The sequence below is a fragment of the Bufo gargarizans genome, chromosome 2 (genome assembly GCF_014858855.1).
Source record: "Bufo gargarizans isolate SCDJY-AF-19 chromosome 2, ASM1485885v1, whole genome shotgun sequence".
Classification (NCBI taxonomy): domain Eukaryota; kingdom Metazoa; phylum Chordata; class Amphibia; order Anura; family Bufonidae; genus Bufo; species Bufo gargarizans.
The window spans coordinates 440,423,831-440,446,809 of NC_058081.1; positions in this window are offsets into that span (position 1 = coordinate 440,423,831).

A 22,979-nucleotide genomic window follows, 5' to 3' on the forward strand; every position below is an offset into this window, starting at 1 on the left:
TCATGTCTGTGTTCAGTAGGTAGATTGGGCGATAGCTGCTGCATTCTAGTGGGTCTTTTTTGTCTTTGTACGTATATTACTGTAATGTGGGCTTCTAGCACTTGGGGCAGGAGGAAGCCTCCTTTACCTTTAAGGAGGTGGCTACAAAGCGTTGTGAACGTGGGGAACTAAGTTGTTGCGGAAGGTTTTATAGTATTGGATAGTAAAACCATCAGGTCCTGGGCAAACTTCCAAATGTGTGATGGGTGCAAGTAGTTGTTCAGATTGGGAGATGGTGGTGGATGGTAGGTCAAGGGAGGAAAGGAATGCTGTTGTGGCCTCTGGTATAGTAGTTGGGGCTGGATGGGCAGAGGGGGTCAGGTTATATAACTTAGTGTAGAAGGTACAGAAGGCTTTTGCAATCTCGGGGGTTGTTTTGTGCTGGATTCCCTTCATGTCCCTAATGGAGTGTAAGAAGGAATCAGATTGTTGTCATTTAATCAGGGCCAACATCAATTTGTTGCCCCTGTCTCCATGTGCATAGGCCTTAAATCTATATTGGAGGAGGGTCTTGGTTGATGTTACATTAAGTAGGTTCTTCAGCTCTGTATGCAGCTTTAGAAGCTCCTGAGCTGCTGTTTTGGCTTTAGATTGTTTATGTAAGATTTCTAGCTTGGAAATCTGTGACAACAGGGAGTCAAGGGCCATCTGGTGTTTCTTTTTCATTAGGGAGCCTAGGGCAATAAGCTTGCCTCTAATTACTGTTTTGTATGCTTCCCATAATATGGAAGGCAAAGTCTGATCATTCAGGTTGAACCTGAAGTACTCCTCCAGGGAGAGCTTAAGCTTTGATATATTTGAGGGGTCTGCTATCAGCGTGTCATTAATGCGCCAATTCCATTTTCTCTGGGGTAGGTCTTTTAAGAAAGTATGGAGGAAAGTCAGTGTGTGATACGAAAGGGTGATGTTGCCAATGCTGTCCTTCGTTATGGAGCATGGGCAGTGGATAGGAAGAGGCAATCTATTCTGTGATAGGAAGACTGCACATGTGAGTAAAATGTGTAGTCGCGAAATGAAGGGTTGAGGGTACGCCAGACGTCCATGACCCCAGAGTTTTCAGGGCTGTTTTTAATTGGCCAAGGAGTTTATGGGAGAAGTGTGTGCATCTGGTTGAGGAGTCAAGTTCTGGTTGTAGGGGAACATTAAAATCCCCCCCCCCCCCCCAAAATGAACATGCCCTGCTTCAAGGAGCTAAGTAGTTTGAAGGTCTGAACGAGCCACTGTGTTTGACCCTTATTAGGGGCATATAAGTTAGCTAGTGGGACCCGGGAGCCTGCAATTGAGCCCTTGACAAATATATAGTGACCCTCGGGGTCAGCAACGGAGACAGAGTATATGAATTGTTGTTCATGAATGGCGATGCTGACACCTCTGCTCACTGAGGAATATGTGCTATGGAACCATTGGGAAAATCGCCTGGGAGGTAAATTAGGGATTTTACCTGTTTTAAAATGAGATTCTTGGATGAAGGCTATGGAGACTTTGTCCTTAAGGAGTCACAAGACCTGGTATCTTTTCCGTGGCTCGTTCAGACCCAGTGCATTCAGAGATGACATTATAATAGAAACCATGACATCATCAACATGTATCATATAACCGTTGCATAAAAATTGGTATCTCCAAGGGATAGGGTTTAGTGGTGATAGTTGGGGTGGGGTAGTACTGGTGTGATGGGTAGGGGGGAGAGAAAATGCAAAACTTTACAATAGTGGCTATCATTCACTTAACTGGAGAAGGTGAGTGCCCTGCTAAGCACCTGGGGACATTCAGTCCTGCCATATATGAAGCATATAGGAGAATTTGCTTAGGTGGGGTGTCCTGTAGAGCACCTAATGGTCTCTTGTGGACCAACATAATAAAGGTGGGACCAGAACTGGAGGTACACTGGCTATAGCCCCTTAGGTCGTGTATGTCAGTATAGTGTAAGTATTATAACGACTAAGGTAGGAATAAATAAATAAAATAGAAAGATGTAGAGAAGATAACATAATATAAAATGTTCATGTGGGTGTCAAAACAGCAGACCGGTGATTCATCGCAGTGGCCTGGTGGAGCCCGGGCAACTACGTGGTACCTTAGGTATGTGTCACAGATGATATTGACAGATGATATTGCAGATAGCTGGAAGTTATGGATAAACATCCGACTGGTTTGATCCCAAAATAAGGAGCAAAAAGGTGACTCCTGTAAAACCCTAAGAGCTCACCCTGACTGCTAAGCACATACAAGGGTCTCAGAGGTAGACCATTGCATGCCCTCGTACCTAGACTGTGTGACACCTGAAAACCCTATAATAGCGAGGGGACACGACCACCGGCTCCCTGCACTTAATACAGAGGGAGTCAGGGTCACCTAGAATCAAGCCAGCAAAGAAACACAATACAAGAAAGGACTTATCTAAACAAGCAGTAACAGAAGTCTCCAGCAGTGATCACTTCAATCCAGGAAGTAGTATAAACCGCAAAGTGAGGCAGTATGGGAGGGAATATAAAGGGAGGCAATTAGTGTGAATAGGTGACAGCTGGGAGAAGGAAAGGAGATGGCAAAGTGAAACCAAAACAAAGAACATCATGCAAGAGGTACAGAAGAACGTCTTCTCAGAGAGCTGGCAGTGACAGTATGTTGATGGCATACATGTAGATCGGGCAGAGTCCAGTGGTGGTCCAGGTAAGGATGTCGGAGTCCCTGAGGGTTACCGGTGCTGTTTATTGCTGTGTGGATATTTGAATCCCTTGAGGTGAAACGGGGAGGATCAAGTTGGGTTTCTGGGCGTGTGGCTCTTTTGGGTTTTATCAGTCTTTACTGGTGACACCATCTTCCAGGGGTCTGAGCGAGGTGGGCATGGCAGCAGTTCGCCTTGGTCTGCAGGCATCCAGGAGGGGATGTCTATGGGGGTAAGTCCCAAAGTGCTCCAAGCGGCTTTAAGGTCCTGTGGTAAACTGATGGTTATTTACTTGCCATTCTTGGTGATTGCGAGGCCAAATGGATAGAGCCATCGGAACGGTGTCGCTGACGCTTTCAGCACCTCTAGAAGGGGTCTGAGGATTCGGCACTTGGCCAAGGTAGAGGGGTCCAGGTCTTGAAACATTAGTATGTCCGCTTCCTCATATTTGAGCAGGTTGGATTCTCTGCAACTTTTCAGTATGGCAGATGTATCGACATAGCTTAGCAGGCTACATATCGTGTCACGAGGCGGCTCGTTCGTCTTGGGCCTATGGCGCAAAGCCCTGTGGATTCTTTCAATGACAATGTGGGCTGCCCTCTCTGGGCCCAATAATGAAGCAAAAAGTTCCCTGGCGACTTTTGAAAGTGCCTCAGCAGCTACTGACTCAAGGATTCCGCGTTGCCCCTGCAGCTGTAATTTTCCTGATCTTCTAATTCGAGCAGAGCTTCATTTAGTAGGGATTTGTGTGCTGCTAGTGCTTTAATGGTTTTCTCGCCATAGGACAATATGGCGTCCTGTGTGTTTTCTAGCGCCACTACTCTATGACCTAAGTGGTGTAGGTCTTCTTTTATGTCTGATAAGTCCTTTTTAGAGGTGACAGGGCATGTCTCTGAAGACAGATTTCGATATAGGGGGTTCGCTCTGGGGATGTCTGTGCTCCGGTATGTCTGGGATGCTACCTGTATCCAAGAGCTCTCTCTTCAGAGTTGCGCGTGGTGCTCGGTGCCTTCTTGGCTTCACTAGACGCGACTGGTTTGAGGTTTTTGCACAGGAGTTTCTCCAGGTCCGGTTTTCTTGAGCGGATCGGAGTTGCTTCAGCAATGTCCCCCTGCTTTCCTTTGATGATTTATCCCATTGCTGATCAGATGGAGTGTTTAATTAGGGGTGAAACAGACAGTTTTCACAAGGAACTCAGACTTGAGCGGCCATGCAGCAGCGCAGTCAGGCTCCGCCCCAAGTGCTGATGTTTTGTGTCAAACTCCCCATTCCTGATACAATAGGCCTTCCTTTAAGGGGAGAAAGGCCCTTACGAACTTTCGGGAGACTATAGAGGCAAGGGGTTTGTGGATAATAATAATATTTTAGCTTTGTGTTAGTATTAATTAACTACCATATAACTTTACTGTAATAACGATGAATGTAAAATTAAAGGGGTTTTCCAAGCCTCACTGTAGTTGTAGTTATAGCCCTGAATCTGCTTTGCCAAAATAAAGAAAGGAACTTACCTGTTCACTGGTGCTCCATTCCAGTGCCGAGGGTTCCATCCTTGCTGCTTCTGGTCCATTGTGGAATGGAAGTGTGACAACCCATACATTATCACATGGTCTTTTGTTGAAAATCATTGGCCTCAGAGGTGACATGTCCCCAAGTGGCACATGAGTACTGAGGCCTGTGAATGGCTGCAGCAATGCACATGATGACAAATTGGATGTCACACTTTCAGTTCACAGGGGACTGGAATCCACACAGATGAGATCACTGGAATGTGGTACTGGTGAATAGGTAAGTGCCTTTCTACAACCATAACTATAAGTTGTTTTGCAATGATTTTTTAGTTCTAAATACTTTCAGTGGATATAAAACTGCATATATTTTTATGAAATATTACTAAGAATTTTACTTTTGAAAATGTCTTAAAATATAATGTGTAACAAGAGGAAGCTATAGACACATTGACATATTTTAGATGCAAATGCATGACTCTATTAAGTACTTTCAAATGTTTTGCTATCATATTTTCATGGCTGGCTTAGGTTTTGATTTGCGAGGGGGCTACTGTCATCTGACCATTTTACAGCTCTGTGGGAGGCTGTGGCCACAAGTCAACAATAGCTTTCAGATTTTCCGCAAACATAATCTGTTGTTTCCCTTTGTGATGAAATAAAAATGCTCATGTTACACAACTAAAACAATGAAAAGCTCCAGCAGGTGTTTGAAGGTAGCACAGTGATACAAAGTGTTTAATGAGGCTTTGGCTGTACAGAACTATTTTAAAGGATATATGCCTCTTTGCACACAACTTCTCTTCTGACATACAGTTGTAAAAAAACAGATTTGTGCATTGGTTATATTTAATAAAATGTGGTCTGGTTGTTATTCAAGTCACAATTATAGACAAACACAATCTAACTAAGCTAATGATACACAAACCATTTTATCGTGTCTTTTATTGATCTGGATATTGAGTATAGATTCACAGTGTAGGGACCAAAGTAAGTGAGCCTACTTTGAGAGCTAACTGTCAAATGTTTTAATTAGGGCAATGAGATTGTCAATGTGCGTTTTACAGGGATGTTGCTCATTAACTACAGACACACAAAGCCTAATTGATGAAAAATATCTCCTCCAAAATAGATTGGTTTGTGTGTGAACCATGTCTTGATGCAAAAAAAATAAAAAATGTGAAAACCACAGATGTGTTTGATTTTTAGAAATGCCCAAATCTAGAAAAGGCTGCAAAAGCTTTGCAAAAACCATGAGTGTACACTAGTGATGATCGAGCATGCTCGGCCAAACACCGACACTTGCTCGGCACATGCATAATTCACTGCAAAAAAAGCACCAAAGTGATACGCAACTGACAATACTAGCTAATTCCTCAAGCAGATGTTAAAAGCTAAGAACTTTGCCAATATCTTCCAGTCAGAAACATATCGGAGCCCCTCATGCACCACGTCACGGTGTCTCAGCACACATGGGGTCCTACCACTAAACTACCTGTGGTGTGTGAACAAGGTCTGAACAGTGCAATTAACCCACAGCCAGGCTCTCATATGCCTCCATAGTGGTATCACAAATGCATTGTGAGGTAGAATAAAGCTGTGAGCTGCACATGCTCGGCACATGGCAGTACTCAGCCGAGTACCACATATGCTTGAGCGCCATGCTCGAGTCACCTTCCAGAAAGTCAGCCATGTTGGCTACTGGCATTACAGTGATTGGCTGGCCGCAACGAGTCATCGGGTGCTATTTAGCACCAGATGACGCATGTTCAGCTAATTTGTAGTCAGGGAGAGCTCTGCATAGGAAGGGACAGAGAGTGTAGGGAGTTTAACTGAATATTTTTTTGTACAAAAACATTTCAGAGACCCAAAAGTCCTTGTAAGGACTATTCTGTGTGACAGCAGCAATATATGTTTGCAGCACAACCTGCGCTAAATGGCTCAGTGTTAGGGAGAGCTGTGCATAGGAAGGGAAAGACAGTGTAGGGAGTGTAATAGGAAGATTTTTATACCAAAAACTTTTCAGAGACCCAAAAGTCCTTTTAAGGACTATTGTGTGTGACAGCAGCAATATATATTTTTAGCGCATCCTGCGCTAAATACCGTGAAATAGGCCACTACTGAAAGTTGTATTTGCACCACATCTCCTGTGTAAAGTGTGCGCATCCCTAAAATATCAGTGACATCCAGTGTACTTTTTCCGTAGACCGTGTCCGCTATGGATAGTTAAATTATCTGTGCCCCATCTCTTGTTTAAAGTGTGCGCATCCCAAAAATGTCTGTGAATTCCAGTGTACTTTTTCAATAGACGGTGTCCGCGCTTCCTAGCTGAAGTATTCAGGTGAACCGGCCTGCTTTGAACACTGTAAATTTTTTCAATGGTCAGCTAAGCAGCAGGCACTCTCCCATAATTTTTTAAATGTTCAGATCAGCAGCAGGCCCTCAACCATAATGTTTTAGAGGGTCAGCTCAGCAGCAGGCCCTCGCATATAAATTTTTAGAGGGTCAGCTCACCTGCAGGCCCTCACCTAATAATACCTAATAGGTAATCTGCGCGCATGCTGCCTTGCTTAGATGTTGTAGCCGTAGTGGTTTCTTAGGCTCTCTCTCCAGAATCGAACACTGATTCCCCCTTATTTCGTGGTCACCGTGGTTGGCGCTGAAAATAACATCAAAAGTTGATAGGGCAGACATCTGAATGGATCATCGCCGTCACAGGGACATGCGATCGGCCCAGGTTATCCAGATTAACCAAAGCGGAAGCAGGCCCTCAACCCCTAATGTTGGTGGTCAGATCAGCAGGCACATGCTCCAAATGTTTGAGGATCACCATCAGGCCATCAATCATAATTTTTCAAGTCTGTGTATGATGCCCTCCTTTATGTGTAACAAAGGGTTTATTGGAGTGCTTAAAGGGTTTATTGGAGTGTAATTTTTGGCAGCCCTTTCACCTAGTGCATATGCTTTATGAGTGTAGGAGTGCCACTATCTAAACAATTGTACTACAATCTGAATGAGGCCCTCCTTTATGTGATATATAAGTTGTATCGGAGTGCCTCTTCCTTGTAATTTTTGGCAGCATTTGCACTTTATATACAAGTAAATATACAGGAAACAATGTTTCCTAACAATGTTTCCTCTAAAATCGATTTTATCTTCGGTTTTGTGCCTATTGTCAGTCTGTAAAAGTGGTGTAATACTCGGACAACATCGTTCCCAGCAGCAACCTGGGAGTCCAAGCTGCATCTAGACATCCTCCTAATGCTGTTCCCGAACCATTTAGGTGGTGTTTCCATCAATTTCTGACCTTTTCGTATAAACCAGGCAGAGTAGGGTTGCCTGGTTTAATGTTCGGGTTCTCCCATTGACTTCCATTATATTCCAATGCTTAGTAAAGCATCCCAATGTGTTCGGCCGGAGCACCCGAGCACTATAGTGCTCGATCAACACTAGTGTACACCAATGCATGGTTATACAAAATATGTACAAATGAAGAAAATTCAAGGCTGTTACTACTGTTGATTGGAATGGGTGTTCTGTTATGCTCACTTCAAGTCCACCACAAGCAACCATGAAAAAGGTAAGTAAGAACCCAAAGGTTATAGTTAAAGACATACAGAAGACACTACAGAAGAAAGTATACCAAAATGGAAGCTGCCACTATAAAAGAAAAATGGGGAAAAAGGCCATTCCACAGTGCTTTTGAGAAAATGTTCTATGGGTAGATGAGACAAAAGGCTAATTAACACAAATACACAAATGTTTTGATGAAAAAACCCTCACCAAAACCTCAATCCAAATTCCATACATAATGGAGGGAGCATCAAATTTTAAGACTGCCTTGCTCCCTCAGGACACTATGTTTGGATGAAAAAGAACACAGCGCACATCAACACCAAAACCTCAACCCAGTTGAGTGTAACTGCCATTTCACTACCAAAAATGAAATTCCTAACATATGTAATGCTGAAGGGAAGATATTCCTGAAGCTGCCTTTTTTCAGCTAATTTTACCTTTCTGATGTCTGTATTCAGCCCCTAGCAACCATATTTATCTGTGCCTCTATTTCAGCAACTTCCTAAGATGGCCTCTGCTACTCTTCCTGTGATGATCTTTGCCCTTCCTTGAGACCATCCTGTATTTCCCTAATTTCCCATAAGCCCTTGCTCTCCTCACATGAACTATCAGAACGCATATTACTTCCCACAGTACCCAGAGCAGTGTGCATCCTCACATACAGCTAACCAGAGACACGCCCTGAAATTACATTAAATCAGTAAGCATTCCTTTTAACCTCTTAATAGCCAACTGTCCCTCATTCTCTTCCAGACTGACAGTTGGGGGGGGGGCTGCTTTAGCTGCTTATATCTCTGGTTTGGTAACAGCTAGATATGGTATTATTATTATGACATTCCAAGCTTTCAGACAATACCATAATGACATAAATCTGTTCAGTACAGGGGAAGATATCAATGGTAGAAATCGGGATGCTGTGAATGAAGCTGAAAGTAAAAGCAGATTTTACCCGCAATTATTCCCGACTATATTTCTACCAGTGATTTCTGTTTTATGTGAAAGCCTGTACTGTCAGCTTTCAACCAAGTCCAGTTGCATATTTCTAGCTGCTACCATTAAGAAGATATCACCATATAAAGCAGCCCTCCCCCCTCCACTTTCTGCCTCGGCCCAGCTCCAGGCTGTCAGGGCTGAGCTCCTCATCCCAGAGCTTATCGCTCTCTTGTTAGGGGACTCGGAGCTCAATACAGGAAAATAACTGGGTTTTATCCCAATGCATTCTGAATGGAGAGAAATCCGTTCAGGATGCATCAGAATGTCTTCAGTTCAGTCACTGAACGGCGTTTTGGACGGAGAAAATAGAAACAGATCCATTTGTACGTATGACAAACAGAGAGACAAATCCGTTCTTGCAATGCATTTGTGAAACGGATCCACATCCGTATCCGTCTACAAATGATGTCCGTTTGCATGCAAATTGCCTGATCCGGCAGGCAGTTCCGGCGACGGAACTGCTTGCTGGATCACTCTGCCGCAAGTGTGAAAGTAGCCTTATAATACTGAGAAGACGGACTGAACATGGCAACGCTGTGAGATGAGAGCTGCTAAATAGGGCAGTAGCATGCATTTGTGGGAGTTATTAGCAGGTTAACCACTTCAACCCCCCTAGCTGAAACCCCCTTAATGACCAGGCCACTTTTTACACTTCTGCACTACACTACTTTCACCGTTTATTGCTCGGTCATGCAACTTACCACCCAAATGAATTTTACCTCCTTTTCTTCTCACTAATAGAGCTTTCATTTGGTGGTATTTCATTGCTGCTGACATTTTTACTTTTTTGTTATTAATCGAAATTTAACTTTTTTTTTTTCAGTTGTAAAATTTTGCAAAAAAAACGACATCCATATATAAATTTTTCGCTAAATTTATTGTTCTACATGTCTTTGATTAAAAAAAAAAAATGTTTGGGTAAAAAAAATGGTATGGTGAGTTCATGTGAGATTTTATTTTTTGACACAAGTTAGTGGAATATGAGACTTTGTAAGAAAAATAAAATAAAAATTAAATATCTATTTCCGCTAACTTGTGCCAAAAAAATGTCTAAATGGAGCCTTACAGGGGGGTGATCAATGACAGGGGGGTGATCAGGGAATCTATATGGGTGATCACCCCCCTGTCATTGATCACCCCCCTGCAAGGCTCCATTCAGAAGTCCGTATGTATTTTGCGGATCCGATCCATGTATCCGTGGATCCGTAAAAATCATACGGACGTCTGAATGGAGCCTTACAGGGGGGTGATCAATGACAGGGGGGTGATCAATGACAGGGGGGTGATCAGGGAATCTATATGGGTGATCACCCCCCTGTAAGGCTCCATTCAGACGTCCGTATGTGTTTTGCGGATCCAATCCATGTATCCGTGGATCCGTAAAAAACATACGGACGTCTGAATGGAGCCTGACAGGAGGGTGATCAATGACAGGGGGGTGATCAATGACAGGTGGGTGATCAGGAAATCTATATGGGTGATCACCCCCTTGTCATTGATCACCCCCCTGTAAGGCTCCATTCAGACGTCCGTATGTGTTTTGCGGATCCGATCCATGTATCCATGGATCCGTAAAAATCATACAGGAGAATAACTCTCCCTTAACTTGTATGTCCTCCTGTGCGCCCCATGTTCCCCCCAAGTCCCCCATAGTTGGCTGTGTGTCCAGGAGCGTGATTTTAAGCGCGCACACGTCACTGTGTTGCATCCCGACACAGGCACACGATGACGTCATCACGCACGCCTGTGTTGGGATTTCACTACCGCATAGGCCTCAGGCCTACTAGGCCTGAAACTTATGGCGGTGATCGCAGTGGGGCAGGCAACTTGCGCTCCCATGCCCTGCCAAAGTATTTAGGAGTTTGGTCGGCGTTGGGCCCCCCAGCGATGTTGGACCAAGGGCTGCCAACTCAAATGACCCTATTATAATCCGCCATTGCTAAGGATATGTAGAAGTGCGAGGCGGCACTGCTGATACGTCCAGTACTCTCGAAGTAAGACTAGGAACTATGCAGCTCAGTCAGATGATTACACTAATCAGCGGTGCTCTGCTATCAATAGGAGGTTCACAGTATATCATGCGGTAAGTAAAATGAATAACGATAGCGGCACTCACCCAAGTGTTCCAAGCTGTTTCTTTATTTATATACATTCGGATACAAAGTTCAGCGGACATAAGCGTGTCTATGCTGAGTGATTAGCTGGCGACGGCCGTTTCGCGCACTTGTGCTTCCTCTGGCCTCTGACCTAAACACGCTACCTGTGCGCTCCTTTTTAAAGCGTCTCTGTTGCCTCGGCAACCATCGACGCTAGTGAAAATAAGCAATCAATTGCCTCGCTTACTGAAATGTGAGTTAAGGTACCGGACTAAAAACATCCCTGACATCTACTTGGTCTACTCACATATACTAATCTAGGCATCGTGTTACTATTATCATTTATAAATATACACTTAAGTCATTACGGTCGTTTAATCCCAGGGGGCCCATCGCACCTGTGCGAATAATCCAATCCGCCTCCCTCTGCATGAGGAGGCGGTCTCTATCTCCACCTAATGCCGGGGCAGGGATATGTTCCAGGGCTGCAAATTTTAAGCATTTTGTATTGCCATCATGTTTAGTTTGTATATGCTCAATAAATCTTGGGCACACTTTTCCTGACCTGACGGAATTAATATGCTCCCTGAACCTCTCATACATAGGGCGGATGGTCTTCCCTATGTAGAAAGATCCACAGGAGCATAATATTAGATAAACCACGTATTTTGTTTTACATGTGGTGAATTGTTTAACCCTGTGTTTGATACCTGCAAAATAAATATATTTGCCCTGTAAAGCATGCTGACAGAAGGAGCAATCACCACATTTATACCTCCCTACTGGTATACGTTCAGTGAGCCAATTGCTTTCAGTGCAAAATAGATTGGTATGTGACATTCTTCTAAACAGAAGATCTGTCCATGCAGGGTTTCGCCTCGGTGGACTTCTTGCTGTCATTCCAGTTCATTATTTTTCTCCTAACCACCAGGGCACGCAGCATTGAACACTGCTGAGATCTCAGCCTAGGTGCATAGCAATCTGACAGAGTGATAAACCAAGGTTTATCAGTTCAATTATTCTGTCCTTCTCAGTTTATGGCCAGTTGCTATAACTGGCACATCGATGAACAGGAGGCATTTCACAATCATCTGACTCAATTTTTGAGGGGCAGATCCTGCACTTGTGGTCTGCTGCTAATGGCAATCCCCAGCAAAAATGTATACAATGGAGGATGCCCGCAGCGGACCACAAGTACCACAATAGACATCCTACACAGGATAGCAAATGTGTGTTAAACAATCAAACAAAATAACAATAACATACAAAGACAGGTGCACTCAGCGGTCTTACTAAACACTGATACTGATGTAAAATTGAAAGATTAGCCATCATATCCTACTGTATGAGGGTTTAGTTAGACCGCAGAGTGCACCTGTCTTTGTATACAGTCAGGTCCATAAATATTGGGACATCGACACAATTCTAACATTTTTGGCTCTATACACCACCACAATGGATTTGAAATGAACTGAACAAGATGTGCTTTAACTGCAGACGATCACCTTTAACCACTTCAACCCCGCTAGCTGAAACCCCCTTCATGACCAGGCCACTTTTTACACTTCTGAACTACACTACTTTCACCATTTATTGCTCGGTCATGCAACTTTCCACCCAAATGAATTTGACCTCCTTTTCTTCTCACTAATATAGCTTTCATTTGGTGGTATTTCATTGCTGCTGACATTTGTACTTTTTTTGTTATTAATAGAAATTTAACGATTTTTTTGCAAAAAAATTACATTTTTCACTTTCAGCTGTAAAATTTTGCAAAAATAGACGACATCCATATATACATTTTTCACTAAATTTATTGTTCTACATGTCTTTGATAAAAAAAAAAAATGTTTGGGCAAAAAAAATGGTTTGGGTAAAAGTTATAGCGTTTACAAACTATGGTACAAAAATGTGAATTTCCGCTTTTTGAAGCAGCTCTGACTTTCTGAGCACCTGTCATGTTTCCTGAGGTTCCCAGACAGTAGAAAACCCCCACAAATGACCCCATTTTGGAAAGTAGACACCCTAAGGTATTCGCTGATGGGCATAGTGAGTTCATAGAACTTTTTATTTTTTGTCACAAGTTAGCGGAAAATGATGATTTTTTTAAATTTATTTTTTCTTACAAAGTCTTATATTCCACTAACTTGTGACAAAAAATAAAAACTTCCATGAACTCACTACAAAATACATTGGGGTGTCTTCTTTCCAAAATGGGGTCACTTGTGGCGTAGTATTACTGCCCTGGCAATTTAGGGGCCCATATGTGTGCAAAGTAGTTTGAAATCAAAATGTGTAAATAATGGCTGGTGAAATCCTAAAGGTGCTCTTTGGAATGTGTGCCCCTTTGCCCACCTAGGCTGCAAAAAAGTGTCACACATCTGGTATCGCCGTACTCAGGAGAAGTTGGGGAATGTGTTTTGGGGTGTAATTTTACATATACCCATGCTGGGTGAGAGAAATATCTTGGCAAAAGACAACTTTTCCCATTTTTTTAATACAAAGTTGGCATTTGACCAAGATATTTATCTCACCCAGCATGGGTATATGTAAAATGACACCCCAAAACACATTCCCCAACTTCTCCTGAGTACGGTGATACCAGATGTGTGACACTTTTTTGCAGCCTAGGTGGGCAAAGGGGCACACATTCCAAAGAGCACCTTTAGGATTTCACCAGCCATTTTTTACACATTTTGACTTCAAACTACTTTGCACACATTAGGGCCCCTAAATTGCCAGGGCAGTATAACTACGCCACAAGTGACCCCATTTTGGAAAGAAGACACCCCAAGGTATTCCGTGAGGGGCATGGCGAGTTCCTAGAATTTTTTATTTTTTGTCGCAAGTTAGTGGAATATGAGACTTTGTAATGAAAAAAAAATAAATCATCATTTTCCGCTAACTTGTGACAAAAAATAAAAAATTCTAGGAACTCGCCATGCCCCTCACGGAATACCTTGGGGTGTCTTCTTTCCAAAATGGGGTCACTTGTGGCGTAGTTATACTGCCCTGGCAATTTAGGGGCCCATATGTGTGAGAAGTAGTTTGCAATCAAAATGTGTAAAAAATGGCCTGCGAAATCCGAAAGGTGCTCTTTGGAATGTGTGCCCCTTTGCCCACCTAGGCTGCAATAAAGTGTCACACATATGGTATCACCGTACTCAGGAGAAGTTGGGGAATGTGTTTTGGGGTGTCATTTTACATATACCCATGCTGGGTGAGAGAAATATCTTGGCAAAAGACAACTTTTCCCTTTTTTTTTATACAAAGTTGGCATTTGACCAAGATATTTATCTCACCCAGCATGGGTATATGTAAAATGACACCCCAAAACACATTCCCCAACTTCTCCTGAGTACGGCGATACCACATGTGTGACACTTTTTTGCAGCCTAGATGCGCAAAGGTGCCCAAATTCCTTTTAGGAGGGCATTTTTAGACATTTGGATCCCAGACTTCTTCTCACGCTTTAGGGCCCCTAAAAAGCCAGGGCAGTATAAATACCCCACATGTGACCCCACTTTGGAAAGAAGACACCCCAAGGTATTCAATGAGGGGCCTTGAGAGTTCATAGAATTTTTTGGGGGGGGCATAAGTTAGCGGAAATTGATTTTTTTGTTGTTGTTTTTTCTCACAAAGTCTCACTTTCCACTAACTTGGGACAAAAATTTAAATCTTTCGTGGACTCAATATGCCCCTCAGCGAATACCTTGGGGTGTCTTCTTTCCAAAATGGGTCAGTTGTGGGGTGTTTGTACTGCCCTGGCATTTGAGGGTCTCAGCAATCATTACATGTATGGCCAGCATTAGGAGTTTCTGCTATTCTCCTTATATTGAGCATACAGGTAATGAGATTTTTTTTATCTGTTCAGCTTCTGGGCTGAAAGAAAAAAATGAACGGCACAGATTTCTTCATTCGCATTGATCAATGTGGATGAAAAAATCTCTGCAAACAAAAAAAAGGAGGGGAAAGGCGTCTGCCAGGGCATAGGAGCTCCGCCCAACATCCATACCCACTTAGCTCGTATGCCCTGGCAAACCAGATTTCTCTATTCACATCAATCAATGTGGATGAATAAATCATGGCCATTTATTTTTTATTTTTTTTTATATACAAAGTGTTTGCCAAAGCATAGGAACACTGCCTCCTCCTCAACTCATATGCCTTGGCAAACGTATCTTTTACTGCAGAGGAGAAATCTCGTCTTGCAGCGCCGCATACACCGACTTGCGTGTAATCTGACAGCAGCGCAATGCTTCTGTCAGAATGCACATCAGTGCTGCAGCTAGTCGATCGGTTGGTCCACCTGGAAGGTAAAAAAAAAAAAAAAACAGGCCGCAACGCAATAATTTTATTAACTTTGGAACAGAACATATAAACTTTAACTTTTTGAACTGAACATTAACCTTTTTGCTTACTGGTGTTTATTTTTTTTTATTTTTTTTACCTTTATAGAACAAACCTTTCCTTCCCCATGGGTCAATGTGCAAAGCGCAAATCGCCCAAAGATGTGGCGAAGTGCGTTATTCACTTTGTCCCAGGTGAAAGGAGACGTTTGCAGCAGCTCTGTGTGAATGGGCCCTAATAGCCCTGTGTGCCTGTCCTGGTGAGATGTGATCCCTATGCTAGGTGTACCTGTGTGTGGTATTTCCGGAAACACTCCCCTAAGCATAGGGCAGGGTGGTCAGGGCAGTCAGGACAGAAATAGCGGGTGTCACGCCTTATTCCACTCCTGCTACAGAAACACCAACTTTTTCGGGGTGACAGTTGGGTTGAGGTACCGGCAACGACATTGGGGAAATGTCGCTCGTGTAGACGGCTAACTACTCTGGTGGATGGGGCCACGGAATCTCCTCTCGATGATCTCTTCCTGAAATTTGAGGAAGGATCGTGTTCTCCCAGCCTTACTGTAGAGAACAAAATTATTATACAGAGCCAATTGAATCAAATATACAGACACCTTCTTATACCAGCGTCTGGTTCTGCGGGAAACTAAATACGGAGCCAACATCTGGTCATTGAAGTCCACCCCTTCCATGTGAAGGTTATAGTCGTGAACTGAGAGGGGCTTTTCAATGACACAGGTTGCTCGCTCAATTTGTATTGTCGTGTCTGCGTGAATGGAGGAGAGCATGTAAACGTCACGCTTGTCTCTCTATTTCACCGCGAGCAGTTCTTCGTTACACAAGGCAGCCCTCTCCCCCCTTGCAAGACGGGTGGTAATGAGCGGTTGGGGGAAGCCCGCGTGACTAGTTCGCGCGGTGCCACAGGCGCCAATCTGTTCTAGAAACAAATGCCTAAAGAGGGCCACACTTGTGTAGAAATTGTCCACATAAAGATGGTACCCCTTGACGAATAAGGGTGACACCAAGTCCCAGACTGTCTTCCCACTGCTCCCCAGGTAGTCAGGGCAACCGACCCGCTCCAGGGTCTGATCTTTTCCCTCATAGACACAAAATTTGTGGGTATAGCCTGTGGCCCTTTCACAGAGCTTATACAATTTGACCCCATACCGGGCGCGCTTGCTTGGGATGTATTGTTTGAAGCCAAGGCGCCCGGTAAAATGTATTAGGGACTCGTCTACGCAGATGTTTTGCTCTGGGGTATACAAATCTGCAAATTTCTGGTTGAAATGGTCTATGAGGGGCCGAATTTTGTGGAGCCGGTCAAAAGCTGGGTGGCCTCTGGGACGGGAGGTGCTGTTGTCGCTAAAGTGCAGGAAACGCAGGATGGCCTCAAAATGTGCCCTGGACATAGCAGCAGAGAACATGGGCATGTGATGAATTGGGTTCGTGGACCAATATGACTGCAATTCATGCTTTTTAGTTAGACCCGTGTTGAGGAGAAGGCCCAGAAAAATTTTAATTTCGGAAACTTGGACTGGTTTCCACCGGAAAGGCTGGGCATAATAGCTTCCTGGGTTGTCGGTTATAAATTGTGTGGCATACTGGTTTGTTTCGGCCACGACTATGTCTAAGAGCTCCGCAGTCAAGAACAGCTCAAAAAATCCCAGGGCCGAACCGATCTGAGCTGTCTCAACCCGAACTCCAGACTGGGCGGTGAAAGGGGGAACTACAGGTGCGGCTGAAGTTGGGGACTGCCAATCAGGGTTTGCCAGCACCTCAGGGATTCTAGGGGGTCTACAGGCCCGTCTTTGCGGTGGCTGCGACGGGGTAACTACTGCACGTGCCACCGTACCAGCTTCAACTGCCCTTCTGGTGCTCGCCACTTCACTAGGTTGTACGGCAGTGCTGGTACTAGGTCCAGGGAGGGCTGCGCTGCTGGTGTATGCCTCACCACGTAATCCGACAGTGCCAGCCCCACTCTGCTGCCCTTGAAGCGGATCCTGCACAACCTGTGGTCTAGCGACACGGGGCCGGGTACGCCTGGTGCTATCAGGGACCTCAGCCTCCTCGTCCGAACTTTGGGTCAGAGTGCCACTGCTTTCTACAGGTTCATATTCTGACCCGCTAGATTCGTCAGATGAGGGTTTCCATTCCTCATCCAACTGGGTCAGAAGCCTGTAGGCCTCTTCAGAAGAATACCCCCTGTTTGACATTTGGGAAACTAAATTTAGGGGTATTCTCTGAGACTACCCAAGAAAAAAAGCAAGCCTGTCTTACAAATGGGAGGCTAGCGAAGTACCGGAGGCCGCTGCGGTTGATAAAAAATATCAAAACTGATTTTTTTATCGCCGCAGCGCGTGTAAAGTGAATGTGCAGTGATAAAAAAAAAATATAAACTTTTGTTTACTAATATGATGTGTTATCTGGCATTTGATTGGCTTTTTTAAAAATCATCAGCTTGCCAACCGCGATCATTGGCTGGCAAGCTGATGACGTGGCCCGCATTGCGCATGCGCTGGCCGGCTAAGTGCGTCATCTCGCGTCTCGCGAGATGACGCGTATATGCGTCAGTCTGCGCAGCGCTGCCGCCTCCGGACCACGAATCTGCGTTAGGCGGTCCGGAGGCGGTTAATTTGAGGGTATTTACATCCAAATCAGGTGAACGGTGTAGGAATTACAACAGTTTGCATATGTGCCTCCCACTTGTTAATCAACCAAAAGTAATGGGACAATTGGCTCCTCAGCTGTTCCATGGCCAGGTGTGTGTTATTCCCTCATTATCCCAATTACAATGAGCAGATAAAAGGTCCAGAGTTCATTTCAAGTGTGCTATTTGCATTTGGAATCTGTTGCTGTCAACTGTCAAGATGAGATCCAAAGAGCTGTCACTATCAGTAAAGCATGCCATCATTAGGCTGGAAAAACAAAACAAACCCATCAGAGAGATAGCTAAAACATTAGGCATGGCCAAAACAGCTGTTTGGCACATTCTTAAAAAGAAGTTGAGCTCAGCAACACCAAAAGACCCGGAAGACCACAGAAAACAACTGTGGTGGATGACTGAAGAATTCTTTCCCTGGTGAAGAAAACACTCTTCACAACAGTTGGCCAGATCAAGAACACTCTTCAGAAGGTAGGTGTATGTGTGTCAAAGTCAACAATCAAGAGAAGACTTCACCAGAGTGAATATAGAGGGTTCACCACAAGATGTAAACCATTGTTGAGCCTCAAAAACAGGAAGGCCAGATTAGAGTTTGCCAAACGACACCTAAAAAAGCCTTCACAGTTCTGGAACAACATTCAATGGACTGATGAGACCATGATTAACTTGTACTAGAGTGATGGGAAGAGAAGAGTATGGAGAAGGAAAGGAACTGCTCATGATCCTAAGCATACCAACTCATCAGTGAACCATGGTGGTGGTAGTGTCATGGCGTGGGCATGTATGGATGCCAATGGAACTGGATCTCTTGTATTTATTGATGGATGAATTCTGAAGTGTTTCGGGCAATATTATCTGCTCATATTCAGCCAAATGCTTAAGAGCTCATAGAACGGCGCTTCACAATGCAGATGAACAAAGACCCAAAGCATACCGCAAAAGCAAGAAGGGAAAGAAGTAGAATGTTATGCAATGTCCAAGTCAATCACCTGACCTGAATCCAATTGAGCATGCATTTCACTTGCTGAAGACAAAACTGAAGGGAAAACGACCCAAGGACACTCAGAAACTGAAGACAGTTGCAGTAAAGGCCTGGCAGAGCATTACCAGGGATGAAACCCAGCGTCTGGTAATGTCTATGCGTTCCAGACATCAGGCTGTAATTGACTGCAAAGGATTTGCAACCAAGTATTAAAAAGTTTGATTTATGATTATTATTCTGCCCCATTACTTTTGGTTCCTTAACAAGTGGGAGGCACATATGCAAACTGTTGTAATTCCTGCACCGTTCACCTGTGTTGGATGTAAATACCATCAAATTAAAACTGACAGTCTACAGTTAAAGCACATCTTATTTTTTCATTTCAAATCCATTGTGGTGGTGTATAGAGCCAAAAATGTTAGAATTGTGTTGATGTCCCAATATTTATGGACCTGACTGTAGACAAATAAATTGCATTGCCACATCCAGAACAACCAGATGTTTAAAATCCTCATGTTACATGTACTGCACAGTACTGCCCAGCAAACACTGTATTAAAGGAAAGGAAGGAAGGAATGAAGATGAAGTGTTTTTGGTTAGCTCATCTCTCAAAAAATGGAATAAAAAACAGTCAAAAAGTCATATGTACCGCAAAATGATAAAAATAAAAACTTATTGAAAAAAAAGCCCTCAAACAATCAAAAAGTCAAATGTACCACAAAATGATACAAATAAAAACTTACTGATTGCAAATATAAAAAAAAGCCCTCAAACAGTTGCCTTGGAGAAAGAAATAAAATGTTAAGTGAATTAAAAATCATTTCAGCAAAATCCATGTACCAAATTCCAAATCCTTGCATTCTAAGCCCTTACATTTTCCCCAGATATGCAGTTTATGACCAGATATTAGACATTTCTGTACTTAGAAAATTCATAAAAATGGCGTACTTTCTCCATTTACGTTTCTAAAGATGAAAATTTTGAGGCTAAAGCAACAAACCATTGAAAAAAATAACATTTCCACTTTAAATTATACATGATGCAAAAGGTGGGGACTAGAGATGGCCTTGCGGTTCGCCAGGCGGTTGTTTCATGGCAAGCTTTGCTTGTTCGTTGTTTGCCCAACAGGCGAACATATGGCGATGTCCGCCGGTGCCATATTCTTTGCATTGTGCAGAACTTTGACCCATCCATCTGAGACAGGACAGCCAATTAAGATGTTTCAGCACATGGACACCCCCCCCCTACCCTATAAATAAACCCGATCTGGCTGCCATTTTACATTCTGTTTTTTGCCAGTGTAGGGAGAGATTGTTGTGTGGAGCAGGTACAGAATTATAGAGACAGCAAACGCTAGCTAATCGGGCCAGAAAAGTCCTTTTAATGTCTGGTATAGGAGTGCTATCAATAGGTGTGACATACTGAGGGGTGTAATATACTTATAATATACTTTCTAACATAGAAAGTATATTATAGTGCATTTGTATTGTGCAGCAGTTGTGTTTGCGGTTCTGCTGCGATACTGCAGTATCACTATACAAAGTGACAAACTCTATTAGAACAACTAATTGCAACTGGTGTGCTATACCAGTTACCTCCCAACAAATCTGATTGAGGCAGGGGTGTGATATACCTATAATATACTTTCTATATAGTGCATTTGTATTGTGCTACATTTGTGTGCGGTTCTGCTGAGATACCGCAGCTATACAGAGGGACAAGCGCTATTGGAACAACTAATTGCAACTGGTGTGATATACCAGTTGCCCCCCCAAAAATATGATTGAGGCAGGGGTGCGATATATATATATAGAATATATTTTCTATATAGTGTATTTGTATTGTACAGCATTTGTGTGTGGTTCTGCTGAGATACCGCAGCTATACAGAGGGATAAACGCCATTGGAACAACTAATTGCAACTGGCGTGATATACTGTACCAGTTGCCCCCCAAAAAATCTGATTGAGGCAGGGGTGTGATATACCTATAATATAATTTCTATATAGAGCATTTGTATAGTGCAGCATTTGTATGTGGTTCTGCTGAGATATCGCAGCTATACAGAGGGATAAACGCCATTGGAACAACTAATTGCAACTGGTGTAATATACCAGTTGCCCCCCCAAAAAATCTGATTGAGGCCGGTATGTGATATACCTATAATATAATTTCAATATAGTGCATTTGCATTGTGCAGCATTTGTGTGCGGTTCTGCTGAGATACTGCAGCTAAACAGAGAGACAATTGCCATTGGAGCAACTAATTGCAACTGGTGAGATATACCAGTTGCCCCCCTAAAAAACTGATTAAGGGGTTATATATACCTGCTTCCACAAATATTGCTCTTCTCTAGGGACTTTGGGACCGGGTCATTTTAAAAATGACAGGCAGAGAAAGAGGCAGGCCGTTCCGTAGGGGTGGTAGGGGTCAGGCAGGTACACCAGGCCTGAGCCTAAGTGGGAGGTTGGAGAAGGTGCGTGCGATTATGTCAAAGGAAGCACCAGAGTTAGGTGAGTGACTCACTCAGCCTTCCGCTTCTGCACCCTCCTTATCCTCTTCATCAGCACCCTCCTTACTCTCTCATGTGTGCACCCCCAAAGACACCACCACCACCATAGCCCCTTAACTCAAGTCAGAGGAATTATTTTCCCATCAATTTCCAGACCTTACCGATGCACAGCCAAATTTTGGCACACCGCAATGGGAGGTCCTCAGAAGGAAATATCTCTCCCATAAGGGCATCCCTGAACTATATAGACAAGTTCAGCGGCAAGTTAATATATCTCTGTCACACAGTGTCGGTGCCAAGATACATCTGACCACAGACACTTGGTCTAGCAAACACAGGCAGGGAAGGTACATAACTTTTACTAACAACTGGGTGAACCTTCTGATGGCTGTCAAGCATGTAACCCGTGGCACCCGTGTGAATTTGGTGTTATTTATCACCACAGATTGCATGCAGGCCTGCCTCTTCTTCTCCTCCTCCTACTCCATCCTCCATCTCTCTCTCAGCTGACTCCTCCTTTTCCACTGCTACCGCCTCTTCCGCTGCACCCCCAAGCTCCTCAGAACCCATTCGACATGCCAGGTGAGACATTGCCATGCTGTGCTGTGGCTGTTTTGCCTGGAAGCTAAGAGCCACACAGGTCCTGCACTCCTTTCAGCTCTGTGGTCATAGGCCAATCAGTGGCTAACCCCGCTCAATTTGACAGTTGGTAAAGTAGTGTGCGACAACGGTGCCAATCTGCTGCACACATCTTAAACTTAGTCATGCTGTGATTAGTTGCCAGATACCCCGGGGTCCAGGACATCTTGTGGCAGGCCAGGAAAATCTTTGCCCATTTTAGAAGATCTTACACGGCAATGGCTTGTCTTGCTGACGTTCAGCGGCGATACCACTTGCCCCTCAGACGTCTGATTTGTGACTGCCCGACACGCTGGAACTTCACCTTGTATATGCTTGATAGACTTCTCCAGCAGAAGGAACTCTGAGGCAGGACAGGTTCTAGGGAGCATGGTTTCTGTTCACAGCCCCAGTGGCTGCTTATGCACGACACATGCAGACTTCTGTGGCCATTTGATGAGATCACCAAACTGGTCAGTGGCAGCCAGGGCGCCATCAGTGACTTTCTGGAGCGTGCATTGCATCGTGTTTTTGATCAAGCCGTCGAGGAGCAGGAGCAGGAAGATGAGGAAGTCGCAATGCTGAATGAATTGCTACTCCATCTGAGACAAGTCAGCAGGAGTCTGAAGAGGAGTCAGAGGAGGATGGTGCCTGGGGGAGGAGGAAGAGCAAGAAGAGCAGGCTTTAAACTTTTCTGGGATCCCTGGTGTCGTCCGTGGATGGGGGGAGGAGACTGAGGACGACATTCTCCTGGGCGATGAGCAGGATCCAGGCCGCTCCACCGCTTCTAATTTAGTGCAAATGGGCCCTTCATGCTCCAGTGTTTAAAGAGGAACCCCTGTATAAAAAGCATAAAGGGCAAGAACCAGTACTGGGTGGCAATTTACTTAGACCCAACGGTACAAACATAAAATGGTGGACATGTTACCAGCATCACAGAGGGCTGTCAGAATGCAGAATTTCCAGTCCTTGCTGCGAGAGATGC